Source organism: Ptychodera flava, chromosome 15, assembly GCF_041260155.1.
Source record: "Ptychodera flava strain L36383 chromosome 15, AS_Pfla_20210202, whole genome shotgun sequence".
NCBI classification, from domain to species: domain Eukaryota; kingdom Metazoa; phylum Hemichordata; class Enteropneusta; family Ptychoderidae; genus Ptychodera; species Ptychodera flava.
The window spans coordinates 2497359-2509574 of NC_091942.1; the positions used below are offsets into that span (position 1 = coordinate 2497359).

The window sequence follows — 12216 nt, forward strand, 5'->3', positions numbered from 1 at the left end:
TTGGCCGCACCGCTTCTTAATTTTCTTAGATTTTCGTTCTGAATTCCGTACAGTGTCATGTTCGTTCTCTCCTTTTTATGTTTGAAGAGATCACGATAGCATTCAATGAGGTTATATTTATTCAAATCGGAAAGTGTCTGACCCTCAAATGTGAGTTTCATACGCTCCACCAAATTTTTTGCAACATTTTGTACTACACGGGTAGTTCCACTTCCCATTACTTCGAGATCAAAAACCAGGTCGAAAGTATCTGGAACTAAGAGTACTCCGCTTTCCTAACTTCGGACATCGTATGATAAGTGTCTGCTTTGGATCTGCCTCACTTGGATTATGAGCAATCACGTGATGAGTTCTTTCTGACTTTGTTCCATTCGGTATTCGGTTGGTGAAAGTCGGTGATAATGTTCTATCGTACCCCATTTTTCGTGTAATGTATATAGTAGAAGAAAAAAAGAAAATAAATCACATCTTACATTTCACTTCGTGTATATAATGACTTAGAAGAAAAAAATCACATCTTTACATAAATATTCCGTCTGACTGAAAGATAAATCGATTGCCTGTGTCGCGAATCAATCGAAGAACCCAATATTCTTGGAGATGATGAGCCTCTTGGTCATCCTCAGTATCCTGGAATACAGCTATGAATTCTAGTCGCTTAAAGAAGTTAGTCTTCTGACATTCCTTCACGAAAGCTAATATGTTATGATATAGATTATCATCTTTGAGTCGGACACCTGGATTTGCTCGAAGTATATGTCGATTTACTCGTCGGAGTTTGCACCATTCCATTCGACAGAGAAACCAAACAGGTCTTTATTTTGGAAAGAAACTTTGCAATATTCTTTTCACCAAACATGTTGATGCCATATTAGTACATAATTTTATTTATAATGACTAATGTTAAACCAGTTAAAAATATCCATAGCTGTTCTCCGACAAATCCGACCACCGATCCTGCTGTTTTTAATAGAAAACTGACGAGGGAACCGATAAACCTGGTATTGCAGCAGCACTTTTTGCAGCCAATGTTTTTAACCATTCGCCAAATTGCTTTACAATTTCTTTCGCTTTTGTATAGCTATCGCTTGAGCCTTTGGGCGGACCTGAACCAGACCCACCAGTTCCTCCTCCCCCTCCTACTTTAGTCACAGCCAGGGCAATTGTTGATATTGCCATTCCAATGGCAGTCAGTATTGCAGCGATTGTAATACCATTTCGTTTAAATAACTCTGTCAGCTTCAGCCTGAGTGACAATTCTGGATCGGAAATTACATCACGAAGAGACCTAGTCGTAGCTAGACTTTCACGTGCCTCACTGATCTTATCATGTTCGTATTCAATTCGATTGTCAACTTTAGCTTCTCTTGTTATGAGTTCAGCTAGTAGTTTCTCGGCTTTTGCTTTTGCTTGGGTGTGTTCTACAGGAATTTCCTCTAACTGTTTTTCAACTTCTCTTTTCTCTAGCCTTATTTTAACTTTTTCATTGTTAAGCTCACCAAGACGCATATTCGCAATCCTTAATTCATCATTAATAGCTCTATATTCTGGGTTTAGATTGTTCCATTGTTCGATTTTATTTTCAAAAGCTTGTATTTTATCTGCATTACCAGAAGCATCTCGCCGTAACTCTGTCAGTTCATCTTTGTATACACCCATGTCTTCTGGCGTCATCTTCTCAGCTGGTATTTTATCATTTTCCACATCTTTAGAATGCAATGCACGTCCCACAAATTCGGGCTCTGCGCTTTCGACTCCACTCCATCCGTATACTTTATTTATAAATTCAGAACCTCCTGCCTTCTTTTTTAACGTAGATTTCTCTAAAAATCTACTTATTTTATCTGTTGTAACTCTGATTTTTTTATAATACAGTTCATCACCTTCAATATTAGCATTTAAAATAAATTCGGTTCGTGCATCCTTATTAGTAATCTTATATTTGTTTAAGAGTCGTTCAGCCTCTTGCTTTGTAAGTTCTACTCTATGTCTAGTCGAAGGATCCACCTGCGGGCTATCGCGTGAGCCAGCCTGGGAAGGACCGGCTTCTGCAAAGGTATCATCATCATAGGAAAAAGTTGTTTCAGCAGTAGCATCATCATCATTTAAATTTGCATCATCGAAATCCTGGAGTTCTATATTTTCTTCTCCTCCTTCTGCCATATTGTATTTCTATATTACTACAATTATTTTTATCATCCCTTACATATACAGTAAAAAAAATGCACATCTCAGTTGTTGAAAGCGTTGAACAATTGGCTGATTATATAGAAAGAACAAGTGCTGCATATCGACGAAGTTACAAATTGATGGGTCGAATTGATATGGCTCTTATATTACTAAGGGAATTCTTGTAAGCTCTGCTGTAATAGCGGCAATTCCAACAGTTCCGGTACTGTTAGCCTTAACTCCTATACCAGGTGTTGTTATTGATGTGATACAAGGGAAAACTGGTGTAGCAAAGAGACGAGAGAAATATAAACATTATTATGTTCAATATAAACAGCTGCTTACACAAATACAAGAAAAAGGCGCAACCCTTCGGAACGAGGAGGCTCCGGGGTCAGAACTTATTCAGAACATATTTCATCAGGCGCTAGAAATTCAAAAACAAGAAGGATTTAGTCCGCCGCTGGAGCGATATCTACGATATTATGGATTGAATGGATATGAAAGTTAGTTCGCCCCGATAGGAACTTCAGCTAGACTCCGCGACCGGCCGGACTGACAACGGGTGTAAAAGTCCTTTATATAGGCTAGTTTGATGACCCGGTTGACTCACACGGAATTTCCCGTACCCTTCGGAACGTGTATAAACATGCTCAGAAGGCCTGCTTAGTTCAGTACAATGCACTGTTGCGTATGCGTGAGTTCGTATATAGGTCAGGGTCATACTTTAGTTACATGGATGGTTAAATTTTCCTTCGCTCCATGTAGATAAATGAATAAAATGGGTGTAAAATTCTTACTTCATCCCAAAAGTACACCTTTACTTTACTACTGAGTATTATCTAACTAAAGTTGACCATTCGACGGTTTATAAACACATTAATTGGAACTATATTAAGGCACTGGGAAGTTTCAGGGGAATATCACTGGAAATTCGTAACTAAAAGCACTAAACGTTTATACGCTAATTATTAGAATAATTCATCGGTGTCTGAGCATCACCCATGCATAATTATTAAAATACAAACTTTTGTCGACTTCTGAACATTCCCGTCTCTTACAACCTATTATATTACAAACCTTGTTTTCACCGTGGGTGAACGTGTGATATCTGCGGGATATACTCACCATATCGCGACATCTGCACGAAGTAGTTCATGAGTCCCCGTGACACGTACAGGCCGTGTAGCGTGATCATGACGCAAGGCTGCATTAAGACATGCACGAGCTGGAATGTTGACACTCGAGATGGTGTACGGTCTCTCACACATATGCCTTGTAGTAATAACGTTAAACTGATGAGACTCTGGTGTTTGGATGAACACAATGACGGTACAAATTGATTAAAAAATGCAAGCAACACATACCGTTGGGACATCACGCCTGGCGATATTGATCGGTGGAATAATTGGTGAGTATATTGACCCGGTCTATTCTCTGAAAGGCCGTACTTTAAGTAGCGTGCGGCATGGCCGCCGTCCGATATCGTGTGTCAGGCTGGACAGCCAAAGCGAGTCTGCGTGTCACGGTGCAGGGATGGAGATTCATGTCAGTGACGTCACATCTCTACTTCATCAGTATCGCATCACGGCACTCGGCGTCCCACACACGGTCTGCCAAATGATGTCCACCATGCACCATAGCCCTGAGCCACAGACGGATTGGTACCGAAGATTTTAGGCTTACGCCAGGGATTGTAACGGAACTAATGCCGTCCAATTACACGATCATTGTTTTTTTGTATACATGATTGATAATTTCCCTGTAAACCCATTTGAATCTGTCGAATGAGTTGTACAAGTCAGAATTATCAACTCGTACAGAAGTATTTGATTCGCAAAATATTTACACATATTTCATACTGAAATATTGTAACCCCAACCTACCTTCGACTTATAAATAAATTACGTCTGCCCTTGGATTTGTTTTGAATACAGTACATGAATATGGCTTAGTGCATTCCACACATATATTGCTATTTTGGTCGGCTGAAATTTGACTCTTTTGCAAGATATGTTCCCTTATTGTTTAAACAAACATGCATAGACAGTACTTTCACAGCGTGTCTCATTTAAGGCCTTCGTTTATTTTGAAAGCAAGCCATTGTTTCATCTTCATGGAGGCTACATTGTTGTATTATTGAAATCTCGTTAATTTTCCTTTTTTTCCGCGAAGTAACACACGTGATGGTGCAATCAGATTCGTCTGCGTTTTCTGAACAACCCAATCGAACGTCTTTGCTTGAAATCGACAATGTCTTGCACACCGAATTCCGAGGGCCGGGTTTCTCCGGAATTCGGACGATTTGGGGGTCATTGCGAGGTCACGGCCTTTGTTCTCGGGAAGTTTCTACAATGGAATGAATGCCTTCCAACTTGAGGAGTATACGCAGCGACAGATGTCACTCGTGTCTCTGATTTATTTCTGACATAAGTTATTTTCTTTTCGCCATAAATATCCTCTTTCAGAGATAATAGGAAACGTGAACGCCCTAGGCCTATATATAGTTTGTTGTCGTGGTTGTCCATGAAATGAACATCAACGCAAAAAGATCACTCTCCTGACCTTCAAGACAAGCATATTTATTAAGGTAGAATGCGCCTTTGGACAGATAGTCGGACTCTCAAGCTTTTACTATTCTTTTCTGATCTACCATCGGTCGGGACTACTCGTTTTAAAGCTCTTGGAGTAAGCAAAATATTCACCGTTTTAACTTAGGGCCCGTCGAACTTGAACCTGACGCACTAGAAACGTGGATAAGACCCCAACTTGTCTTAGTGCCCGCTTCAATATCGCAATGGGAATTCTGCTTTAACTGTAAATAAAAATAACAATAAAGAATCTAGACAATGAAACGAAAGCAAGTACGATATTTAATTGGAACACATGAAATCACTAAAAGTCATGACCCCGAGTAATGATCTGTCTGATGCACAATTACGAAACGCTTCTTTTCGACATTTTTGACACATTAATTTGTACCAGGAAAATCACGATAGATGGATTCTTTCTGAACTATCTTCCCGCGGTTTGCACGTGTTATGTCCTGCCATGAAAAGATCTTATCTACTCGTGGTAAAACCACTCTTTTTGGTGCGTTGAAAAAAGTGCAATCGTTTGAAGTTTGTTTATCAATAATATTCATTTGTAGATTTTACACAACATGTGCGTTAAAAGACAGATTGGCATTCTCAATACATAATAAAGAACAGTCTTCCTGAAATCAATTTCGCTTCAAGGAATTTCGTTTTTAGGGGAGGAATTACGTTTCTAGTGTGTCAGCGTTAATGATGGACGACCTCTATGTCTTTCGATTATTTTCCCACAGTTATAGGGACAGCGGCCATTTTGAATTTCATATATCGCTAAATGTCAGGTAATTTGTTTCTCAAACCGGAACACCAAACTTTGCACAGTTTACCTGAGGAACGTTTAAGTAAAAGCTTACGTCTTTTCATTTTTAGGCGCGTACTACCTTAATCACCTTCCTCTGTAATCACCCTCCTTTGTAATCACCCTCCTCTTTAATCATTTCCTCGTCATTAAAGTAAAACCACGCTCAGTAATTATACAGCTTTATCACATGCATTTGACATTTTGAAATTAAAATTTACGCAGTCTTAGCGAGAGACATTTAAAGGGAGGGGATCGTCGGAACAGTGCTCAAAGGTCGTAATGGGACCCATACGACAATAGTAAACCCTGTATATGATTCAATGTACGTTGGTGATTAATGAAAGTTAAAGCATGTTTGTCATAATGTACATCGTAAAATTTAATCGTTGCAGCTATGTTCATATGATGTATCTATATATCGTGCATGATATACATAGTTTGTAAATTAGAAAGTCGCCGCATATATATATATATATATATATATATATATATATATATATATATATATATATATATTGACAGGATAGGTCAAGCAGCACCAACTCTAGGACACAGTGTTCTTCACTACAAACTAAATTTTATTGTCCGACGTTTTGTGGGCTTAATCCCACTTCATCAGGGTTAAAAACTGAAATAAACGGATAACAGACTATAAAAGCATGTGAAAGAAAATACAGGAAGCTAAAAAATTGAAACGAACTCGAAAAGCGAAACTCTAAAAAAAGTACTTTTACTGGTAACTGGACCTCGGACTCAACACGAACAACGCAAGACTGTACTCACTTGTTGACTGTCAAGATGGAAATGACACTGAACCAACCAGAGCAGAGGTTGAAATGCATTGGGTGATTGACACCTACAAGCTGATTTGCATATATTGAATGCGATGTACATCACATGCAGACGTAAGAAATGTGCAATACGGTGTACAATACAAATGAACCAACAATGTCTTAGAAAGTGGAGAGACAGCTGTAGGAAAACCAACCGGTACTGAAATATTTAAGCCAGGAGAAAATAGAACTCTACTGAAGTGAAAATTTCACCATCAAAATAAAAAACTAGTAAAAGTACAGGGTAAAATTCAATGTCAATATTCTAAAAAAGATGTAAAAGTATATATATATATATATATATATATATATATATATATATATATATATATATATATATATATATATATATATATATATATATATATATATATATATATATATATATATATATATATATGCTGAATAGTGCTTGATTTATTATATCTGCCATGTAACACTATTATGTTTTTTCAACCACCCCCTCCCAGTAGGCTATACGAGGTCACAGTCAGGTGAATGCCTTTGTACACGTCGGAACCAACCTGGACTGGTTGCTCTACTGTCGCACAAAGATCTAGATAAGCGTCTTGTGCTCTGAGGAAATTTGAACGAGCTTGAACAAATTGAAGTGGTCATCACTGGGAATGCTCACCCCGTAAATACGTTCTCGTCTGGAAATCTCCAGTAACATTAGATGACCTGCTTGACATGGATCAATGCTTGTTTCTAATTCTTGATCAAATTACTGGTACTCTCTACTAGTGGGTAGTTAAGACAAGTCACTGATGAGAATCGAACGTGAACGCCTATTGTTCTTGTTTTTGTTACATTCCTTGTACTTGTCTCACAAAATACAGGATTAGCCCGTCTCAGCGAACAAATCAGTGACAAAAGACACTTGTTGCTTTTGTAAATCTTCTGTTAAGAAGACTGACTACTCAGGAGAAATTACTTAGAACAGCCTATTTTAGTTCTCTTATTAATGCTGAACTAGAAAATACCATTTTTACATATTATGACATTTATCTATATTTGCAGAAGACCAGGAAAGATTGCTGTATATCGCCAGTTACCCATCAATGAGTCTTCGTTTGTTCAACTTTTAAATGATGGATTTGTAGCTATATGTCGCACTCGTTCATGTTTCTTCATCCTTGCCTTAACCCTTTCACCCCCAGTTCCCTGTATACAGGTCCAACTTTACCATAGAAAACAATAGATTTGGGACAAACCATGGTGGTGAAAGGGTTAAGTTGCCTCGTGGTTCCCATTCTCGGTACGTATATCAGAGTTGTCTTATGGAGATCTTGCCTTGACCTATTATGTCCTTTGTTGTTTAACAGTTACGTGCTAAGAGCCTGATGCCCTGAGAGTAAGTAAAAGTGTGAATGAATAAGGAAAACAAGTTCCAGGAAATCTCAGTTGCGTTGCTGGTCGAAGATAAGTTCGCCTCAATGCTTTGTCCTGCGTTATCAAAATGGCGGCAGAATTAACAGGGTCTGCTGGCCTGGTCGTCATGGTAATCGCTTTGAGAACTTGATTTTGATGATGATGATGATGATGATCATCATCATCATCATCATCATGATAATGATGTCATATCGTCCACCGATGGTCATCAGAGTTTTGGGTCGATCATGGTTTCTCGAGGCCAACTGGCCAATTTATGTGAGAATGCTGCGATTTTTTGGAGCTACCATAAACATATCCCTCCTCCCGTATTATAGCATGACTAAATATAGCTTTGGCACTTCTTTCCTACTTTTCTACACAAGGCAAAGGTTTGTTGTCTGTGAAATTCATCTCATTGTATTTTGTCCTTGTCCACGGTCACATTTGACAAAATGATCACGTATGTGTCACCAGCCAGGCTGTCGCTCTTAGCTTGACGTTCACTGCACAACAACATTTTCGCCAAGGTTTCATGAGTTTTGTCGACATTTTGTTTTTCGCATGTTTTGGGATGAGCCTTGCTGCCCATAGTTTGAGACGCGTCTGTGGCTTGTTTTTGCCAACATTCGGCTGTTGTGGACACACAAACTGTTGTAAAGCAAGAAGACTTTATACAGTAAAATAAAATTATACAGTTGCATATTCAGCACCATTCAACAATATGAACTTGTTGACCTTTGCGTTCCGTGATACATGAATCAAATAAATAAAACAAAGGTTTCTATTATATTGCGGATGAACACATAAAATATTAAAACTAACCTCCGACAGCTTTGATTCGCAACGTCATAATACATCGTGACAACAACATCGGAATTAGCACCAGGGCTCCGATATGCCAGCAACAATAACAATGTGTTATTGCAGGCCTTCTGAATACAATCCGCCCTTTTCCTTTTTGTGAATTCGACAAAATAAATATACCCGCATTTCCAACAGTCCCAGTGGAAGGACATGGAAATAAAACAACGCCTGTTCGATTTCTGTGACCATCACTGGCGCACTATCGACTCGATTTTTCGATGTCTACAGAAGTCTACTCCAAAATGGTGCTTCACGTGTATCGATATTTCAGTAAAATCTCACAATCACGCATCGTTGACATCCCTATCAGCCCTAAATACAGATGTGTCTCGGTCATCTAGGGCTCTTTTCACCGTACCTACATTATTTGATTAATCCTCTTTCTACCAGGCCCCATAGACAAACCACAGAAATATATGCAACTTGGGAGAAAGGGGATTCATTACGCATTCGACGTTTTGCGGTGAAACACAAAAAAGTGTTAGATGAAGCTTAAGTTGTTCACGGCGGATATCAAAGTTTTATTACAATTAATAGCATGGATTGAGATGGGGCAAGTGTAACGCATATTATACAGAGGCACTTTAAAGGGCCCAGTATAGCTTTGACTCTTTGTGACATTTCACCATACATCTTTCGGTATGCCAAGGGCAAGTTACTGTTCTACTCACAAAAGCATGTTGGAACACCAACTTAACACCGATTTAGCTTGTAAAGACAGCGTGTCTACGATTACGTTTACTTTTAAATTCTGGTCTGGACCGGCATGCACTCGTCAATAATAACAAATTGAAGTCTACACATGCACAGCCTGACAAACTGTATACTGGGTACGTATCTCAACATGCGTTGGAGTGTAGAACAAAAACGTTTAGTTGGTATTTAAAATAAAAATAGTGAAAAAAAAATCATCGACAGTCACAACTACACTTTCCTATAAGAGTAAACCCTGCTTTTTTTACAAACTCTCATTGGCGAGCGATCGAAAACCGCCCTCACATGGCATTCAATTGCTGTCATTTATCTTTCCAGTAACTTGTCAACGTCGTATCTTTGTCTTGTTTTTCCTGACTGAAACATGTTCCCTTTTCACCTTTATCAAGGATCTGAGGCAAAATTGCTACGATGCGTCGCTATGGCGTTGTCTGCTTGTATATCGGCGTACACAAATGACCCTGCACAGAGCGCAAGTTGGACTGACAGAAGCCTGTGTATACTTTTCGTGTACTACCACAGTCAGAAGAGGGGCAGCAGTAAACGAACTGCAAACTGTTCTTCTCGGATCACACCAGCTAAATCTGGACGACCAAGAGGAAAATGCACCCTGATTTGATTGAAACTTTGCCGATGACAAACTGAAGTGAGGTGTCCGTTAATTTTTGTGCAACTCGGATATGTCGGAACGAGGAGGACGCCATTTTCGGTTTCTCTGGACACAGTTGTACAGACCTGTAACTGTGTTTCTGGTTGAGGACGCTGGCAACGCCCCTCTAACTCAAGGCCTTTCTGATTCGATATTGTGAACACCCAGCTCGTGTCAGATAAATTGTATATATGGAGGAAAACGTGCTCAAAATTCTGAACACAGAATCTGAAAGTCTTGCGCCTGCGCAGAGTTTCACAAAATCTCTTGAGAATCTATACACGTTTGTGCTTTTACTGACGGTGAGTAGGTGTCTCTGAAATCAGAGCCGTTTGGCCCGCAGTCGTTTTAAACTGGACAGCTTTACTAATCACACCCCCTCTCCCTTATATTGCCCAACTTAAAGCCATGAAGCGTGCCTTTTTTCTCCCGTGAAGGCATTACCAATATTGAGCAGACAGGTTTTGTCCCTAATCAAAATCCATTTCCCGCCCCGAGCATGCCGAAATGTATGACGCGAATGATTGAGATGGTCCTTTAACCTCAAATTGAATCTCGTCTCTTCAATAAAAGTGGATAATGAATTAATTTACATGTTCTGAACGAGATTAGGCAGTCATAATTGACAAGCGACGTGACTCACTGTTTCCTGCCGGTGTTATTGGGGATGGCAGGCTGCAAATTAGTTTCAACATAAAATATAAGTCTTGAATTTGGGTTGGGGACAACATTTTTCATAATTAAAATATCATGCCGAGGTTCTGATCAACATGCACATTTCTTGAAATCGTTTGCGTCGACAGGTTGAAAGGATAAATTTAAAATAACAAAACACATGTGTTGTGTAATTTTATTGATAATTCATCGAGTTTCACGCCCGTATGATTATCGAATAGTGTTTACATTTCGTCAGAAGGTTCTGAAATTTCCGTAAATATAGGCCAGCTTTTTTATGCGCAATTTCGCCAGCATTGCGTGTTAGCAGTTTTATGTTTAACGCGACACGCACCATCTGCAGGCGAGGCGGGAAAGAACTTCTCGTCGCTGAATCTGCATCGATTTGCACAATGAACTGCAAACATGCTACGGAAAGTCGGATAAAAGTTTAACCAAGCAGACATCAAACAGACAACACAGTGTAAATATCAACTCAGTTTGACAAATCAAACGCTGACAAACAGATAGAGACGAAACGTACGAGTAACATCACTGATATCATTTTTTCAGCGACTTGGCGTGTGAAAAGCCTTATATCTTACGATCGCATAGGTCACTGGGTTTCAACATCGATTTCAAAATAAACAATCCGCTGAGTCGAGAGCGCAAAATTTTGGATACCTGCATTTCAAGCCGTGTGCATTGTTGCCTATGTAACTTAAACGGGCCACGCTTTGACGCATCGATTCAAAATAATACATCCGACCTCAATGCGTATCTTGGTTAGGATGTCGCGGTTTGGCGGTATTACTGAATCTGTTCTTTAAGCTAACGTTTTGATATCAAGTCCATAATAGAGGTTGTGTAAACACTCACTGATTTTAATGATCGTTTTAGAAAAAAACATCATGTCATTTTTAGACTGGCTGTGATGTCTTAATATTCGCCCCTGTAGACACAGACGCAACATCTGATATCAACAAACACTGGGCGATGGATCACTCGTCGAACAAGCTCGCTACATGGAGCGGTTAGCAACAAAAAAGTGTGGATTTCTGAAATACTCCTTAGAAACTCACCTTACTTTTCCGGAGCGTGCCTCCGATTCATCGACGCGCGGTAAAAGAGGGGTGCTTGAGCTTTGCTCTGTCGGTGACCTGACCGTATCAGAGTAGAACCAATCTGTGTTCTCTTGGCCTCTGCGTTAGCAATATGTCACAAACACACACACTGACTCTGCTCAGTGCGTTGTACATGGTACACAGTCATCGCAGGCGCAGGTTTCGTATGGCACTCCACCTCTTTGTGCCCAATACATATGCAAAGTAAAGTCAACGAAGGGCATGCACTGCGCCTGCGTCGACTGCCACCTGTGAACCGACAGAGAGACGATTAGGGCTAATGCCCTAGAGGACCTGCGAAACACAGAGTTTGACGCTAGCGGTGTCACATTATGATTCCAAGTTATTTATTTTGTTCTGCCTAGTGAAACATCCCTGATGAGTTGTGAGCAGTCAGAACATGGGGATGTAATCTTGAACACAACGACGCGACAACTTG

The 12216-nt window shown here is 39.7% G+C and overlaps 1 protein-coding gene across 4 annotated transcripts in view; it reads right to left on the reverse strand.

Moving 5' to 3' along the window:
- The window catches only part of LOC139150858 (serine/threonine-protein kinase SBK1-like), a 46271-nt gene extending 34288 nt beyond the window's left edge, over window positions 1-11983 (reverse strand). The window contains exon 1 of one of the 4 annotated variants that reach the window (XM_070723278.1): window positions 11736-11983. The gene's annotated coding sequence lies outside the window, so the exon portion shown is untranslated. Of the gene's footprint in view, window positions 1-3297; window positions 3967-11735 lie in introns of those variants that run through there. The other 3 variants (XM_070723281.1, XM_070723279.1, XM_070723280.1) reach the window with 3 other exon arrangements.
- Window positions 11984-12216: the final 233 nt, after the last annotated feature.